The sequence below is a fragment of the Erinaceus europaeus genome, chromosome 2 (genome assembly GCF_950295315.1).
Source record: "Erinaceus europaeus chromosome 2, mEriEur2.1, whole genome shotgun sequence".
NCBI lineage: Eukaryota > Metazoa > Chordata > Mammalia > Eulipotyphla > Erinaceidae > Erinaceus > Erinaceus europaeus.
The window spans coordinates 197,473,125-197,490,471 of NC_080163.1; the positions used below are offsets into that span (position 1 = coordinate 197,473,125).

The 17,347-nt window shown below is 43.8% G+C and overlaps 3 long non-coding RNA genes across 3 annotated transcripts in view; 1 reads left to right on the plus strand and 2 right to left on the minus strand.

Moving 5' to 3' along the window:
* Positions 1 to 9,380, minus strand: part of LOC107523560 (uncharacterized) — a 46,421-nt gene extending 37,041 nt beyond the window's left edge. The window contains exon 1 of the long non-coding RNA XR_009548394.1: positions 9,255 to 9,380. This is a non-coding gene — a long non-coding RNA (uncharacterized LOC107523560). The remainder of the gene's footprint in view (positions 1 to 9,254) is intronic.
* The window catches only part of LOC132536857 (uncharacterized), a 397,589-nt gene that overhangs the window by 236,367 nt on the left and 143,875 nt on the right, over positions 1 to 17,347 (minus strand). The gene's annotated exons all lie outside the window — the stretch shown is intronic.
* The window catches only part of LOC132536855 (uncharacterized), a 287,606-nt gene that overhangs the window by 198,262 nt on the left and 71,997 nt on the right, over positions 1 to 17,347 (plus strand). The window lies entirely within an intron of this gene.

Here is a 17,347-nt window from a genome sequence, read left to right on the forward strand (position 1 = left end):
TATCCCAAGTGGGAGGCAGCCTGTGCTCTCCTGTTGTGACTGATGCTGCCCAGAAGCTGTCCTCAGGTCACTGGAGTTGGAGGGGGCATCTAGGACAGCTCCTGGAGGCAGAGCACTGAGAAGGGAGAGGCTCTGCAGGACGGTGTGAGGAGGGGCAGGTAGGGCAGGCTAGGGGCAAGGCTGAGGGAGCTACTGCAGCCTGGGCCAGGGTCCTGGGGCCCCCACTGGTGGGCTCAGAGCCCAGGCCCTGCTGAGCCTGAGCCTGGGGCTGGGGCCTCAGGATATGAAGGCCGCCCCAGAGGGGTGCCAGCCCTGTGGGCCCAGTGAGAAACATCCCCTGCAGAGGGCATTTCTGGGCCAGGAGGGTTTGGGCTCCCGAGCACCTGGGGACAGTTTCACAAGACATTCAGTCACTGCAAGTACAGAAACACGTCTGATTTGGGGGGAAATCTGAGGTCTGAGGAAGAAGGATGTGGTTGCAGACAGAGGTAAGTGATAGGATATTGCAAAGGCTTAAAGGATTGTTGGGGTTAAAGAGAGTGGCTGAGGGGTGGGGAGAGGTCTGATGCAGCCCATCTGGAAGTGGCTTGGAGAAAGCCCCCCCCCCCCGGGCACTACTGAAAGTCAAGATCCAGACTCCTGGTTTCCCACTGGGGGCTCAGGGCCCATCTGCTGTTGGCAGCACTGCTGTCTGTTTCTTGGCTCTTTCCTTGCAGCTGAGTGAGGGCTGAGGGGCAGCAGACAAGATTCCAGGTACATCATCTTCATGCTGCCTTAAAAGAAGCTGTTTTGGGCAGGAGAGATAGCATAGTGGTGATACAAAATAAAACTTCCGTGCCTAATGCTCTGAGGTTCCAAGTTCAATTCTCAGCACCACTATAAGCCAGAGCTGAGCAGTTCTCTGGCAACAAAAACAAACAAAAAACCCCACAAAACAAGTCTCTCTCCCTGCCAGCTTCTATGAAGCCAACATCACCCTGATACCAAAAGCAGACAGGGACACAACCAAAAAAGAAAACTACAGACCAATATCTCTGATGAACATAGATGCGAAAATATTGAACAAAATTCTAGCCAACCGGATACAGCAGTATATCAAAAAAATTGTTCATCATGACCAAGTGGGGTTTATCCCAGGCATGCAAGGTTGGTTTAATATACGTAAATCAATCAATGTGATCCACCACATCAACAAAAGCAAGACCAAAAACCACATGGTCATATCAATAGATGCAGAGAAAGCCTTTGACAAAATACAACATCCCTTTATGATCAAAACACTACAAAAAATGGGAATAGATGGAAAATTCCTGAAGATAGTGGAGTCTATATATAGCAAACCTACAGCCAACATCATACTCAATGGTGAAAAACTGGAAGCATTTCCCCTCAGATCAGGTACTAGACAGGGCTGCCCACTATCACCATTACTATTCAACATAGTGTTGGAAGTTCTTGCCATAGCAATCAGGCAGGAGCAAGGAATTAAAGGAATACAGATTGGAAGAGAAGAAGTCAAACTCTCCTTATTTGCAGATGACATGATAGTATACATGGAAAAACCTAAGGAATCTAGCAAGAAGCTTTTGGAAATCATCAGGCAATACAGTAATGTGTCAGGCTATAAAATTAACATTCAAAAGTCAGTGGCATTCCTCTATGCAAACACTAAGTTAGAAGAAATTGAAATCCAGAAATCAGTTCCTTTTTCTATAGCAACAAAAACAATAAAATATCTAGGAATAAACCTAACCAAAGAAGTGAAAGACTTGTATACTGAAAATTATGAGTCACTACTCAAAGAAATTGAAAAAGACACAAAGAAGTGGAAAGATATTCCATGCTCATGGGTTGGAAGAATTAACATCATCAAAATGAATATATTACCCAGAGCCATCTACAAATTTAATGCTATCCCCATCAAGATCCCAAGCACATTTTTTAGGAGAATAGAACAAATGCTACAAATGTTTATCTGGAACCAGAAAAGACCTAGAATTGCCAAAACAATCTTGAGAAAAAAGAACAGAACCGGAGGCATCACACTGCCAGATCTCAAACTATATTATAGGGCCATTGTCATCAAAACTGCTTGGTACTGGAACATGAACAGACACACTGACCAGTGGAATAGAATTGAGAGCCCAGAAATGAGGTCCCACACGTATGGACATCTAATCTTTGACAAAGGGGCCCAGACTATTATATGGGGGAAGCAGAGTCTCTTCAACAAATGGTGTTGGAAACAATGGGTTGAAACATGCAGAAGAATGAAGCTGAATCACTGTATTTCACCAAATACAAAAGTAAATTCCAAGTGGATCAAGGACTTGGATGTTAGACCAGAAACTATCAGATACTTAGAGGAAAATATTGGCAGAACTTTTTTCCGCATAAATTTTAAAGACATTTTCAATGAAACGAATCCAATTACAAGGAAGATTAAGACAAGTATAAACCTATGGGACTACATCAAATTAAAAAGCTTCTTCACAGCAAAAGAAACCACTACCCAAATCAAGAGACCCCTCACAGAATGGGAGAAGATCTTTACATGCCATACATCAGATAAGAGTTTAATAACCAACATATATAAAGAGCTTACCAGACTCAACAACAAGACAACAAATAACCCCATCCAAAAATGGGGGGAGGAATTGGACAGAATATTCACCACAGAAGAGATCCAAAAGGCCGAGAAACACATGAAAAAATGCTCCAAGTCTCTGATTGTCAGAGAAATGCAAATCAAGACAACAATGAGATATCACTTCACTCCTGTGAGAATGTCACACATCAGAAAAGGTAACAGCAGCAAATGCTGGAGAGGGTGTGGGGTCAAAGGAACCCTCCTGCACTGCTGGTGGGAATGTCAATTGGTCCAACCTCTTTGGAGAACAGTCTGGAGAACTCTCAGAAGGCTAGAAATGGACCTACCCTATGACCCTGCAATTCCCCTCCTGGGGATATATCCTAAGGAACCCAACACATCCATCCAAAAAGATCTGTGTACACATATGTTCTTGGCAGCACAATTTGTAATAGCCAAAACCTGGAAGCAACCCAGGTGTCCAACAACAGATGAGTGGCTGAGCAAGCTGTGGTATATATACACAATGGAATACTACTCAGCTGTAAAAAATGGTGACTTCACCGTTTTCAGCCGATCTTGGATGGACCTTGAAAAAATCATGTTGAGTGAAATAAGTCAGAAACAGAAGGATGAATATGGGATGATCTCACTCTCAGGCCGAAGTTGAGAAACAAGATTAGAAAAGAAAACACAAGTCGAACCTGAAATGGAATTGGAGTATTACACCAAAGTAAAAGACTCTGGGGTGGGTGGGTGGGTGGGGAGAATACAGGTCCATGAAAAATGATGAATGAAATAGTGGGGGTTGTATTGCTAAATGGGAATCTGGGGAATGTTATGCATGTAAAAAAAAAAAAAAAGAAGTAGAAACGCAAAGCAGAAATTGACTGAGTTTGGAGTATGGCACCAAAGTAAGAAAGCAGAAGTATACTAGAGTTTGCAGTGAGTACCTCCCTAATACTTCCTCTCCACTTTTCCAAGCTTTGGGTCCATGATTGCTCAACAATCTGTTTGGCTTTGTAAGTTAACTCTCTTTTCAGTCACCAGGTTCCAGGTGTCATCAGGATGCCGGCCAGACTTCCCTGGATTGAAGACACCACCAATGTGTCCTGGAGCTCAGCTTCCCCAGAGACCCACCCTACTAGGGAAAGAGAGAGGCAGACTGGGAGTATGGACCGACCAGTCAACGCCCATGTTCAGCGAGGAAGCAATTACAGAAGCCAGACCTTCTACCTTCTGCAACCCTCAATGACCCTGGGTCCATGCTCCCAGAGGGATAGAGAATGGGAAAACTATCGGGGGAGGGGGTGGGATATGGAGATTGGGCGGTGGGAATTGTGTGGAGTTGTACCCCTCCTAACCTATGGTTTTGTTAATTAATCCTTTCTTTAATAAAAAAATAAAAAAAAAAAAAAAAAACAAGTCTCTCTCTCTAATTTTTATTAGTGATTTAACAATGTTTAACATACTTATAATAGGGGTTACAATTTCATACGGTTCTCATCATCAGAGTTCCATGTCCCATCCCCTCCATTGAAAACTTCCATATTATTATTCTTTTTTAAATTTTGTTATTTAGTATTGATTACAAAATTGTAAGACAACAGCGATACCACTCCACACCATTCCCACCACCAGAATTCTGAATCCCCTATCCTTCCATTGTAAGCTACAGCAGTTCTCTTAAAGTTTCAGATATGTTAACTATTATTTCTAAAACTATCTGTTTATATTTATATATATTTGCCTGTTTTTTCCTATGGTCCCCTCTTCTCTTCTTTCCAAGTCACTCATCTTTTAGAGGGCCTAGATCTCTAAAAGATCCCTCTAGTCACCATCACTGGTCATCTCCATCAGCAACAACATCATAAACCCTCTTGGAACATACCCAAAATAGACTTCCTAGCTTCTCACACAAAGACCCTTAGTTCTACCTGCTCTATTCTTATGCTTGGGTTCTTGATTATTAAACACCTATTGCTACATCCAAATGTCCCTCCTTTTTTCCTCTTCTCTCTCTTGTTCCTGATGGAGTAGGACTTCAGAGACTTCTGGTCATCTTCCCCTAACATATCTCCCCCACTGGAAGCAGAAACTTCCATATTCTTTTTTTTATTAGTGATTTAATAATGATTAACATGATTGTGGAATAAGAGGGGTGCAATTCCATATAATACCGACCACCAAATTTCCATATCTTTTTTAAAAAATATTTTTTATTATTTATTCCCTTTTGTTGCCCTTGTTTTATTGTTGTAGTTATGATTGATGTCGTTGTTGTTGGATAGGACAGAGCGAAATTGAGAGAGAAGGGAAGACAGAAAGGGGGGAGAGAAAGATAGACAGCTGCAGACCGGCTTCACCACTTGTGAAGCGACTCCCCTGCAGGTGGGGAGCCGGGGGTTCGAACCGGGATCCTTACACTGGTCCTTGCATTTTGCCCCACATGTGCTTAACCCACTGCACTACCGCCTGACTCCTCAGACTTCCATATCTTATTCCCTCCATTGGAAGGTTCTCTATTCGTTAGCCCTCTAGGTGTGTGGACCAAAGATCTTTATGGGGTGCAGAAGGTGGAAGGTCTAGCTTCTGTAATTACTTTTCCAAAAACTTCCATATTCTTTTTTAAAAAAAATTTTTTTGTACATAAACACAATTCCCACCACCAAAAGACTGTGTCCCATCCCACCCCCTCCCACCCCCTACCACCCCAGGAAGCCGAATGTCTTCCCTCCCCCTCACCACGGGTTTTTACTTTGGTCCCCTACTCTCAATTTAATCAGATCCTGCTTTTAGTTTCCCTTTCTGTTCTTCTTTATCAACTTCTGTTGATGAGTGGGATCATCCCATACTCATCTTTATCTTTCTGACTTAGCTGACTTAACATAATTCTTTCTAGTTCCATCCAAGACGGGTCAGATAAGGTGGGTTCATTGTTCTTAATAGCAGCATAGTATTCCATTCTGTATATGAACCACAGCTTTATCAGCCAATACTCTTTGTCCCTCTGGGAGTATAGACTAAAATTCTTTATGGGGTACAGAAGGTAGAAGGAAGGTCTGGGTTCTGTAATTGCTTATCTGCTGGCTATGGATGTCGGAAGGTGTATCCATAATCCCAGCCTGTTTGTCTTTTTCTCTAGTGGGGAAAGGCTCTGGAGAAAGCCTCTCTTCTACATATGTTGCATGGCATGACCCTCCCTTTGGTGTAGCTAGTTTGCCTCAGGAATACTCCTGTGATTGTCTCTGCTTATGATTGTACATGTATGTGAGTCAGTGTGTGTTGTGTGAATTGGTGTATATCAAAGGTCACAGTTTCAATACCTAGCAGATCTGAGCAGTGCTATTGCTAAAAAGCAAACGTCTGTAGTGAGTAGACTTAGACTCAGTCAGTGCAGCAAGCAAGTGGAAAGGCCTAAAAAAGACATCATAAAGTACTTAATCAAATACCTTCTACTTAGACCTAGATGCTTCCCTCACCTACTTCTTATTTCACTTTACTCAACCACTCTAAGTCTAACCTTGTAAGATAAAGTGAGGACTATAAAATCTAGATAAGGGCAAGAGAATGGCACACTTTAATGATGGTCCTTTGGTCACTACCAGGTCATCCACCATCTGGGGATCTAGTCATGGAATCCCTGGATTCCCACAAAGACATGATGGGCCTAGACCTCTAAAAGATCCCTCTATTCACCATCACTGGCCATCTCCATCAGCAAACCCTCTTGGAACATTCCTAAAATAGACCTCCTAGCTTCTCACACAAAGACCCTGAGTTCCACCTGCTCTATTCTTATGTTTGGATTCTCAATTATTAAACAATTTGTCCTGCTTTGTATCTTACCACTTTTCAGCCTCCATGTTGCAGAAGCTACTAGGAATGCATCCTGACTTCCCTGGTCAGATGACCTTACTAATATGTCCTGGAACCTCACTTCTCCAGAGCCCCAACCCATCAGGGAAAGATAGAAACAAGAAATATAGAAACTGCCAATGTCCATGTTGAATCATAACGTATTTTGTAGGAACCATAAATAATTTTGGTTCATACTCCCAGAGAGATAATGACTTGGGAAGTTTCCAATGGTGGGGATGGGCATAGAACTCTGGTGTGGAACTTGCTCCCCTGTTATCTTACAGTGTTGTTAATCATTGTTAAATCACTAATAAAAATTTTCAAAATATTTAAAAAACAAGGACTTGGTTTCAAGCCCTACTGGAGAAGGCTCAAGGAGTGGTAAAGTAATGCAGCAGGTGTCTCTCTTTTTCTCTCCTTTTCTATCTAATGCTACTCTCTCAATTTCTCTGTGTCTATTCAATAAATAAACAAAATATTTTTAAAAGTTTTAGTCACAAATAAAATATGCAGGTTTAATATCATTTGAAAATTATTATAAAGATATATAGATTTTCTTGGTTCACATGGCTAGCCTAGTACATAAAAATCAATCTAAAAGAACTGATAAAATAAATATAAAGTCATGTTAAATAAAATGTGCTGAATTATATATAAATATCAATCTTAAACACAGAAGTATATATACACACATTTTATTTTCTCAATTTATTATTATTATTATTATTTTGCCTCCAGGATTATTTCTGGGACTTGGCACCTGCACAGCAATGCCATTCTCCCTTGAAAGGAAGAAACTGAAAATGGATAATAAATAATTACCCTACTTCTAAGTGGCCTTGTGACTTGTTGTATATTAACGTCTTTCTCCTGTTGGGGTGAGTCTTGGCCTGACCTCTGGGCAGGGAGAGGGTGCCCTCTGGTGGAAGGACATTTTTAAAGGAGGGATGGCTGGGGGGGGGGTTGGAATCTGCTTGGGCTCCAGGAAATGAAAAGGACTCAAAGATAAAAATCTGAAGTTGATTCCTGAGCAGGCCTTGCAAACATCCATCTCAGCCTGTGGAAGCTGGGGCGTCCCCGCCCCCCACCTCCTCTAAGTACAGCTGTGGGGGCCGGTAGAGGGTGCTGTTTGGTTTAAGCAGAAATAAAATGTGCCTGAGGAGAAGGTGGCCTGAAGGACAAGTCATATGGTTGAATAAGGCTGCTGGTAGCAGGGTGCCTCTAGGGGAAGTGGAAAGGAAGACAAGAAAGGAGAAGTCATTCTGTTCCATGGAGAAGTCCCATAAAGTTTCAGACAAATGAGGGGACTGTGTGTGGACCTGAAGGAACCTCTGTGCTATCCTAAAAGAAGCATTATGCTTACAGGTGTCACAGCACAGATCAAGGTGAAGGCCTCTCACTGATGGAGAAATCAACAAACACTTTGAGAGTCCCACACTGAGACACAGTGCTCACCTCTGCCCCCATTTCAGAGCGACGGAGGACACTCTACGCACTACCCCACTAGCTCCCCTCCTCCACACGCCCGTTACCCATGTGCTAGTTTTTCTAGGCTCTGAACAACCCTGAATCATCCTGTATACAATATTCCACACACAAACCATGTCCTAGGTTATCTATTTTTTTAAATTGCCGTCAGGGTTATCACCAGGGCTCAGCGCCTGCGTGATGCATCCACCATTGTGCCCGAGGCCATTTTCTTCCTACTATTCTTTTTAAAAATAGAGACAGAGACAAATTGAGAGAGAAGGGAAAGTGGAGGAAAAGGGAGAAAGAAAAGGAGATACCTAAAACACAGCTTCACTACTTGTGAAACTTCTTGCCTTCAGATGGATACTAAGGGCTAGAACCCATATCCTTGTACATTGTAACAACTGTGGTGGCACTGCTGCCTGGCCCCATTATTGTTATTAATTTAAAAAGTTTTCAGGAGAGGTCGCGTCACAGGCGGTGAAGCAGGTCTGCAGGTGTCTGTCTTTCTCTCCCCCTCTCTGTCTTCCCCTCCTCTCTCCATTCTCTCGGTCCTATCCAAGAACAGTAACAACAACAATAATAGCAACAGTGATAAACGAAAAGGGTAACAACAGAGGAAGATAAACTTAAAAAAAATTTAAAAGATTTGAAAAAAAAGTTTTTTTTTTTTTTTTAACTCTAGCACTGCTTGGCTTTAGCCAAGGTATTAAACCTTGGGACTTCAAAGCCTCAGGCAAATAGTCTCTTTGCATAACCAGTATGCTATCTCCCTGCCTGTTTTTATTTAACATGTAATATTTTTTATGAGAGGGAGACAGCAGTCAGCTTTCACGTACTTGGTGCCAGAAATGGAACTTGGTGTCTCAGGTGCACACGTCTGTGCCTTAAGACTGAGCAACCTCTCACCACACCATATACTACGCTTAAACTTTGAGGGGTAGACAGCAGAACAGTTATCCAGCAGTCATGTCAGAGGCTCCAAAGTCCCAGGATTAATCCCACACACCACCATAAGCCCAAACAGAACAGTGCTCTGGTTAAAAAAAATTAATTATTCCATTTTTATTTGTGATTTATAGTGGGTTGCTAGACTGTAAGATTACAGTATAGTTCTACACTGTGCTGACCACCAAAGTTCTTGTTCCCACCCTCCCACCTCCCAAATATAACCACTAGAGTTCTTACAAAGTCTTAGAAATAGTTTCATATATTGAATTTTTCTCAAGTTCTCACTCTCCAATATAGTCCTGGCCCCTCAATTATACTTTCCCCCTCTTTGACTTTCTCAGACACTGACAGTGGCTCCTGGAAGCCTGTTTATTTCACTTACCCTCAAGGCTTGGAGTTTTGTTGACTCTAAGCTCTGTCCAAAGGACTGTCCCATAGCCCAGAGAATATGAGAGAGAAATTGTGAAACTGTAAAGTGATATGAAACGTTAAAACTACCCATCTAATTTTGTTCCACATTTCTCATTGGTTTCTCTGGCTCATGGGTTCTCTTTTTTGACCCCTAGATTCCTCTTTTGAATCAGCTCACAGCTTCTTTTAAGGATTCCCATTCCATGAGATCTTGACTCACCCTCCGCTTTTGCTAACATTGTGATGTGGAGCTCATTTGGTCTGAATCTTCCCCACACCCTATCTGGTCTGACTGCCTGTGTGCCAGGCATCTCTGCAGACCCCTGCAGTGCTGGCATGTGGATTGTTTGTTCTCAGCCTTGTCCTTATTCACTTTACACATATCCATATGTGCACAGACACAAAGTCAAACTATACTCATGGACTCACACATAAACACAAAGACACTCACACAAGCATACATACCCCTGAGGTGAGCTAGCCAGACAGATGGACATATAAGAAAGACATTCTTTATTTTGTAAATGATTAAGTTGTTTTATTTATTTTTAGGGGGAAAAGAAAATGAGTATGTAGGAGGATAGACAGGAGGAGAGAGAAGGACCAAGTGGTAGGATACTTAGTTAAGTGCACACATTGCAGTGCATGAGGACCTGGGTTCAAACCCTCACCCCCCATCTATAGGGTAGATGCTTCACAAGTGGTGAATTAGTGCCTCAAGTGTCCTTCTGTCTCTCTACCTTTCTTTTTTTTTTTTTGTTTCTAGGGTTATTGCTGGAGCTCGGTTGAATCCACTCCTCCTGGAGTCTATTTTCCCCATTTTGTTGTCCTTGTTGTTAGATAGGACAGAGAGAAATGGAGAGAGGAGGGGAAGATAGAGAGGGGGAGAGAAAGACAGACACCTGCCTGTGAAGCAGCCCCCTGTAGGTGTCTCTCTCCCTTTCTATCACCCTTTCCTCTAAATTTCTCTTATCCTATCAAATCAAATAAATTAAGTTAAAATATTTAGAGAGATAGTGATGGAGAGAGAAAGAAAGAGAACTATAGCACTGCTTCATCACTTGTGAAGCTTCTCCTCTGCAGGTGAGGACCAGGGGCTTGAATCCAGGTATTTGCACATTATTAACATGAGTGTTCTACTGGGTGTGCCACCTCTCGGACCCAAGAGAAATTCTTTAAGGCAGCAGTGAAAATGGTGTACCTGGAATCTTGTCTGCTGCCCCTACGCCCTCACTCAGCTACAAGGAAAGAGCCAAGCAATAGACAGCAGTGCTGCCAACAGCAGATGGGCCCTGAGCCCCCAGTGGGAAGCCAGGAGTCTGGATCTTGACTTTCAGTAGTGCCCAGTGAGGCCCTTCTCCACAACCACTTCCAGATGGGCTGCATCAGACCTCTCCCCACCCCCTCAGCCACTCTTCTTCTTTTTCAAAAACATACATTATGTTTCCTCTTTTATTATGTAAATGTCAGCTTAACCTTTTACTTGTAAGAATATAAACATTTTAGGAGAATCTTTGTTATTATTTACACAAAGTCACAAATGGTACAATTAATTGATAAAGGTCCTTGGGCTTCTTAAACTCCATGGTCTCACAAGATGCTTTGGAAGACTCTAAAAATTAAATGAAAAATTCAATATACATCCTACTCAAAAGCGATGTTAAAGCCACAAGCTTTAACCCTGACAAAATAAAGTCATTTATTCCCCCATTTAGAAACAGAAACATTTAAAGCCCACAAGCTCTAATGACATTAACAGAGCAGAAACGAGACATGAATTGCAGTCACTTCACTGTCCTTCACCGCAGCCCCAGGAACTCAGCTCACAAAGGGAAGTCCTTTCTGTGGGGAAGATTTGGAAGAGGGTGAGGGCATGGCAGGTTTTGCATATATGATCATTTGCAAAACACAATCTGTATCTCAAACAAATAGAAGCAGATCAAGCCTTATTTCTCCCACACATTTGTATTATAAATGAACATCTAGGTATGCAACAACGACAACAACAAATAGAAGTACAAACCCAATGAGCACCTTTTTCAGTCTAGGCACAATCTCAAAATCTCTCTTGTAGAATTCCAGGGATTCAGAGGAAAAAGTGAACTAAAACAAGGTATCCAAGTGTGTGTGTGCGTGTGTGTGTGTGTGTGTGTGTGTGTGTATGTGTGTGTGTGTCTGTGTGTGTGTGTGTCTGTGTGTATATAATAGACTATATTTAGCAGGAAAAAATACCATGATATAAGGGGATTTTTTTAATTAAAAAACTTTTTAAAGAATTTAAAAAAATTTAAAGAAGACAAAACTGAAAGGAGCATGAAAGGCAGATTTCAGTAAAATAAGTGGCAAGAAGAGACTGGGGATGGTTAGAGAGTGGAAGGAGAGTGAAAAGGCCCTTGTAGCTGAGTTTGCTTTTCATACATTTCACAATAAAAGCCAGATCACAACATTCAGCTGAAAGATAAATGAAGGCAAACATTTCCCTCAACTCCCCAGGGTGGAAAGGACTAGTCACTCCCACTCCCAGTTGCAAATGTCACAGCAGTGGGGATCCAGTAGCTCATAGGGTTTGTCCATCCCTCTACAAAGAGGAGCCAGCCAGCAGGTCGTGTCTGAGTCCAGCTGACTGTCCTGGGGAGGGGAGCATGACAGGGGAACAAGGGGCCCCCTGATGCAGAGAGGAGACCGTGTTTCAGGCAGAGACGACGGGAGGGAGAGGGAAGAAATAAGGAGCCCACGTCATCATCGGCTGCAGTGATCTGGTGTTGAGAGGAAGCTGGGCAGGGCAGGGCCAGACTGTCCATCATCTGCCAGAGTCATCTGAAGACTGAGCACCTTCAGGCAGGACAGCTGGGGGATGTGCTCCAGGCCGTGCTTGGTGATGCAGGTGCAGCCATACAGGTCGATGCCCATGAGCTGGCTCAGGTGCTCAGCCATCAGCTCCAGGCTCTTGTCCGATGTTGAGCATCCGCACTCCGTGCCATCCGCTACACCACGCGGTTGATGCCAGTGCTCATGATGTGACAAGAGCAGAGCCACAGAGTCAGCAACTCTGTTTAACTGCAACAATCCTTCAGGCTCATTTAGCAATCTCCTCTCTTACCTCTGTCTGCAACCACATCCTTCTTTCTCAGATTTCCTGATAATCTCGTCACCCAATCTGGTCCCCTACGCCTACACTGAACTTCTCTGTTCCAGACTCTTGGAAACAGAATTGGCAGTCAGCTGAGGTAAAGAACAAACACCTCATCACAGACCCCTGCGAGCGTCAACCCGGCTTTGACCTAGCACGTTATGATTGGGCCCTCCTCAATCGCTATCGAACAGGCCATGGCTGGTGCGCCACTATGTTCCATCGCTGGGGATCCAGAGATGACCCGAACTGCCCCTGCGGCTACAGACAGACTATGACCCACATAGTCAACTACTGCCACCTCTCCAGATTCAAAGGAGGTCTCGAAACTTTACATCAGGCTCAACCTGACGCTGTTGACTGGCTATGGAAGAAGGGCAAACACTAGAAGAAGAAGCTAAGCGTCATGTGTTGGCCATGACTGAACGGCTTTGACTAATTGAGCATGTTCTCTGCTCCCAGATGCTCAGGAACCCAAACCCTTCTGGCCCAGAAATGCCATCAGCTGGGGATGTCCCTCACTGGGCCCACTGGGTTCACTCCCCGAGAGCAGTCTTCACATCCTGCCCAGGCCCTGGCCCAAGGCTCAGCAGGGAGTCAGAGAGAGATGAGCATTGGAAGCTGAGGTCGAAGGCAGGACCTCTCATGCCTGAGGCAGTGAGTGCCCTGAACACAGGCGGCCCCCAGACTGGACAACAGGAGAGAAATAGCTTTCCCTCCCACCCCCTGAAAGGCCAAGAGGAATTCCCAACACTCCTGGACTTAACTCCACAGGCTCCTCTCCCACTATGAACTCAGACCTAGAAAATACTGTGCATGTGGTCTTCAGTGCCCACGTGTGTGGTTGGGTACAGAATGCCAGGTCCAATCCTCCCCAAGATGAGAGACCTTGAGGAGCTTCCAGGGAAGGCGTGCCCTGAAAACATGGTCCTCCCATCCACACTGTCCCTCCCTCTGGTCACAGAGCACAGTGGGACAGGATGTCCTGTGCCCCAAGCAGGAATGATGAGGCTGACCAGAGGGAAGAGAAGCACAAACTTGGCAAGAGCTGAGCGAAGCTGCCCCTGTGTACAGGCAGCGTCAGAGAGCAGACCTGTAGCCAGAGCTGAGGATGAAGGGGGTGATGGCCACAAAGCTGCATGGGGGCTCTCCCTCATCGTGGGTGTCTCCACAGCATGCAGCATCACTGCAGCAAGGGCCCAGGGGTGTGGTTCTGACACAATGCACAGACCTTCCGGAAGGCTTCCATAAATTAATGCCAACCTAGGTAACACAGAATGGTGGAATAAAGAATTTTTTCTATTTTTTAAGATATATTTATTTATTTATACAGAGAAATAGGGGGAGATAGAAAGAAAGGTAGAGAGGGAGAGAAACATCGGCATCACTGTTCCTTGCTCATGAAGCTTCTCCCTTACAAGTGGGGAACAGGGGCTAGAACCTGAGTTCTCATGCAAGTAACTTCTGTACTTCACAATTTATGTAACCACCACTGGACCCCAGAATAAAGAATTTCGTTGGTTATTCTCCCTAGTGTGGAGGAATGCTTTTAGAATTCTAAAGTCCCTAAAATTCTCTGTGATTGAACTGTGATATTCAGAAACTTTGAAAGCTTACCCTGATTGCAAACTCTCATAGGCCACTTTGCTGATAACTTCTTTATGCTACTGTAGCACTATTAAAGCATTTTTTCTGTGTTAAGGAGATAAGTAAATGATTATGCAAATAATTTTCATGCATGCCTTAGGCCACAAGATCCCATATTCAATCACTGGCACTGCCATAACCCCAGCTGAGCAATGGTCTGCTCTTGTTTTATTTTAAGTTTGACTTGAGTCCTATGAAGCATTCTAAAACAATTTTTTCAGAGCTGAATGGTTCAGTTGGGTCGCAATGTTGGGGCCTAAGAACTCCAAATGTTGGACCTGTGACTGGGCTGGTGGGATCAAGATAAAGAATTGGCTCCTAGGGGCCTGGGGGCGGGCACACCCAGCAAAGCACACTATTATGCCTCGGTTCACCCCCCCTTGTCCCCACCTGGGGTTAGGGGTAGCTTGATGAAGCCATGTTGCAGGTGGATATCTTTCTTCTCTCCTGCTCTTCTCAATTTAATTTTATCTCTATTAAAAAATTAAAAAGAGGGAGTCAGGCAGCAGCACAGCAGTTTAAACGCAGGTGGCGCAAAGCACAAGGACCAGTGTAAGGATCCCTGTTAGAACCCCCAGCTCCCCACCTGCAGTGGAGTTGCTTCACAGGCGGTGAATGCAGATCTGCAGGTGTCTTTCTCTCCCCCTTTGTCTTCCCCTTCTCTCTTCATTTCTCTCTGTCCTATCCAACAACGACGACATCAATAACAACAATAATAACTACAACAATAAAACAAGAAGGGCAACAAAAGGCAATAATAAAATAAATATTTATTTATTAAAAAAAGAAGATACTTATCTACTTTAACTGAGTAACAGAAAGTCTGTCTGAAACATCTCTTGTTAGATATGCCTTTTTGCCCCCTCCTTTTTACTTAGTACAAGAAAATTGAGCCCAGCTGTTTCTCTTTGCCTCTTGTTCTCTCTCCTGAGTGTGGGTCTCAGACATCTTTCTTCTCTTTCATGTCTCCAATCTGGTTCCACAGTTGGGAGTTTGCAAAAACAGCATACCTTCCCTTTGCTCTTCCTAGGTAGGTGTGTGTGTGTGTGTGTGCGTGTGTAACCTTGATTAACTGTTACTCAGATGCTACTAGTAATAAAATTAATAAACCACATTCACTGATGATGGGTGCATGGAGAAATCCCAGAAGCCTCTTGGCCTGGATGTCCCACAAGTCTCTGCGCTAGATGCCATCTTTCTGGCAGTGTCCTAATGCCCAGAGGACAGGAGACTGGGAAGGACAACTTACAGATGCATCACTGCTCAGATAAGGAGGCCATCAGGGCTTTGGTCAGAAGTAGCCAGATGTTATCCAAGTCTGTTCCTTAAAAACTGAGGTTGGATTGCATTAAATTGGTGAGCTGGGGGGTGATAGTGTTTGTGGACATCTAAAATGGTGAGATGAGAATGTTCACCCACATGTCAACAGCTCTACTGTAAACTGCTACACCCCAATAAATAACTGAGGGGGGATAGCAAGATAGTTCATTTGAATAATCCAATAATTCACTTTCTTGGTCATGAGCAGGACTCACATTTGAGCCCTCCCTCCCCACTTTATGCTGTGACCTCTCTGTCTTGATAGTTAAGCTCCAGTGATTAAGAAAAAAAAAATGAGATTGGCCTAACCTCTGTAGAGAGCAGTCTGTAGAACTCTCAGAAGGCTAGAAATGGGCCTACCCTAAGGCCCTGTAATCCTGCAATTCCTCTCCCGGGGGATATATACTAAGGAAACGAGCACACCCATCCAAAAAGATCTGCATATACCTGTTCATAGCAGCACAATTTGTAGTAGCCAAAACCAGGAAGCAACCCAGGTGTCCAACAGATGAGTGGCTGAGCAAGTTGTGGTCTATATACACAATGGAATACCGCTCAGCTAATGAAAATGGTGACTTCACCTTCTTTACCTCATCTTGGATGGAGCTTAAAGGAATCATGTGAAGTGAGATAAGCCAAAAAAAAAAAAAAGAGGATGGATAGGGGATGACCACACTCATGGACAGGAATTAAGCAGAAACAGAAGGGGAAACACAAAGCAGAACTTGGACTGGGTTTGGTGTATGGTAACAAAGTAAAAGGCTCTGTGGGGGAGAGAGGAGGACACTTTCAGATCCTGCTACGTGTTGGTGGAGGAGGACTTGGGCTGGGGTTAAGAGTGTTTTGCAGAAAACATAGGTGTTTTTTTTTTTACCAACAACTGTATTTTCTGTTGACTGTAAAACATTAATTCCCTCCTAAAAAACACACAGACACACAAAACCCCCCCAAAAATCCCACACCAAACTGAAGTTGTGGGCTCAGAAGGAATAAGTATCCCTTCTCTGGTTATTCTTAAGCCAGGGGCTGCTTCTCCATCTTGATTCGCCTCTTGAGACAAGAAATCACCTTTGTCCAAGTGCCGTCTCGGCATATTCCTTCACAGAGACAGGCAATGAGTCTGCGACCCTTTTGTGGAAACTGTGACTCTGGTGACACAAGCTTCTGTGAGTCTCCACCCAGTTCATCCCACACTTGAATTTCTTAACCAGCTGTGGGGTGGGGCCCACGGACAGACTCATATTTCTTAACTACTGAGGCCATATCCCAGGACCTTCCAGTATTTAGTCCATTTCTACTTCCCATTCACCCCCTGACTCCTTGACTTGCAGGGAGGAAAACAGAAGTTTTGTTTCACTTCTTCTTTAACTGCCCCACTTCCTGTATGCTCTGGGTCCATGTAATTTGTCTGACTCTTTGTTAGTGAACAGGCTCTCCCTAGCCCCCCCAACATAATACTCTGTCTGACCCACAAGAGGGAAAACAACTACCAAGGGGGTATTCAACTTTTTTCTTAGCAGGGCCAAGGCTTTATGGCCCTTGGTGAGCAGCAAGACCCCAAGTGCAAGATGTCTGTCCACTTCTTTATGCTCAAGTCAAAGTGTTAAACTGAGGCATGTGCAGTGACATACAGTGGTGTTAGACCAACAGGATTTCCCATTATTCCTATCTTAACCATGTTTTGTTCCAGCCTACCCACTATCCCTGCCAATGGAGGGCAGAGAAAGCTCTTCCCTAAGCTCCGCCCTTCTCCTTGGTTCTGATTGGCTGGAAGTCATAATTTTGTTTTATTTCCAGCCTTCCCATTAGTTCTATGAAACAGAAAGGAAGCCCCTTTCTGTTTCATAGAATAAATCAAGACAACAATGAGATATCACTTCACTCCTGTGAGAATGTCATACATCAGAAAAGGTAACAGCAGCAAATGCTGGAGAGGGTGTGGGGTCAAAGGAACCCTCCTACACTGC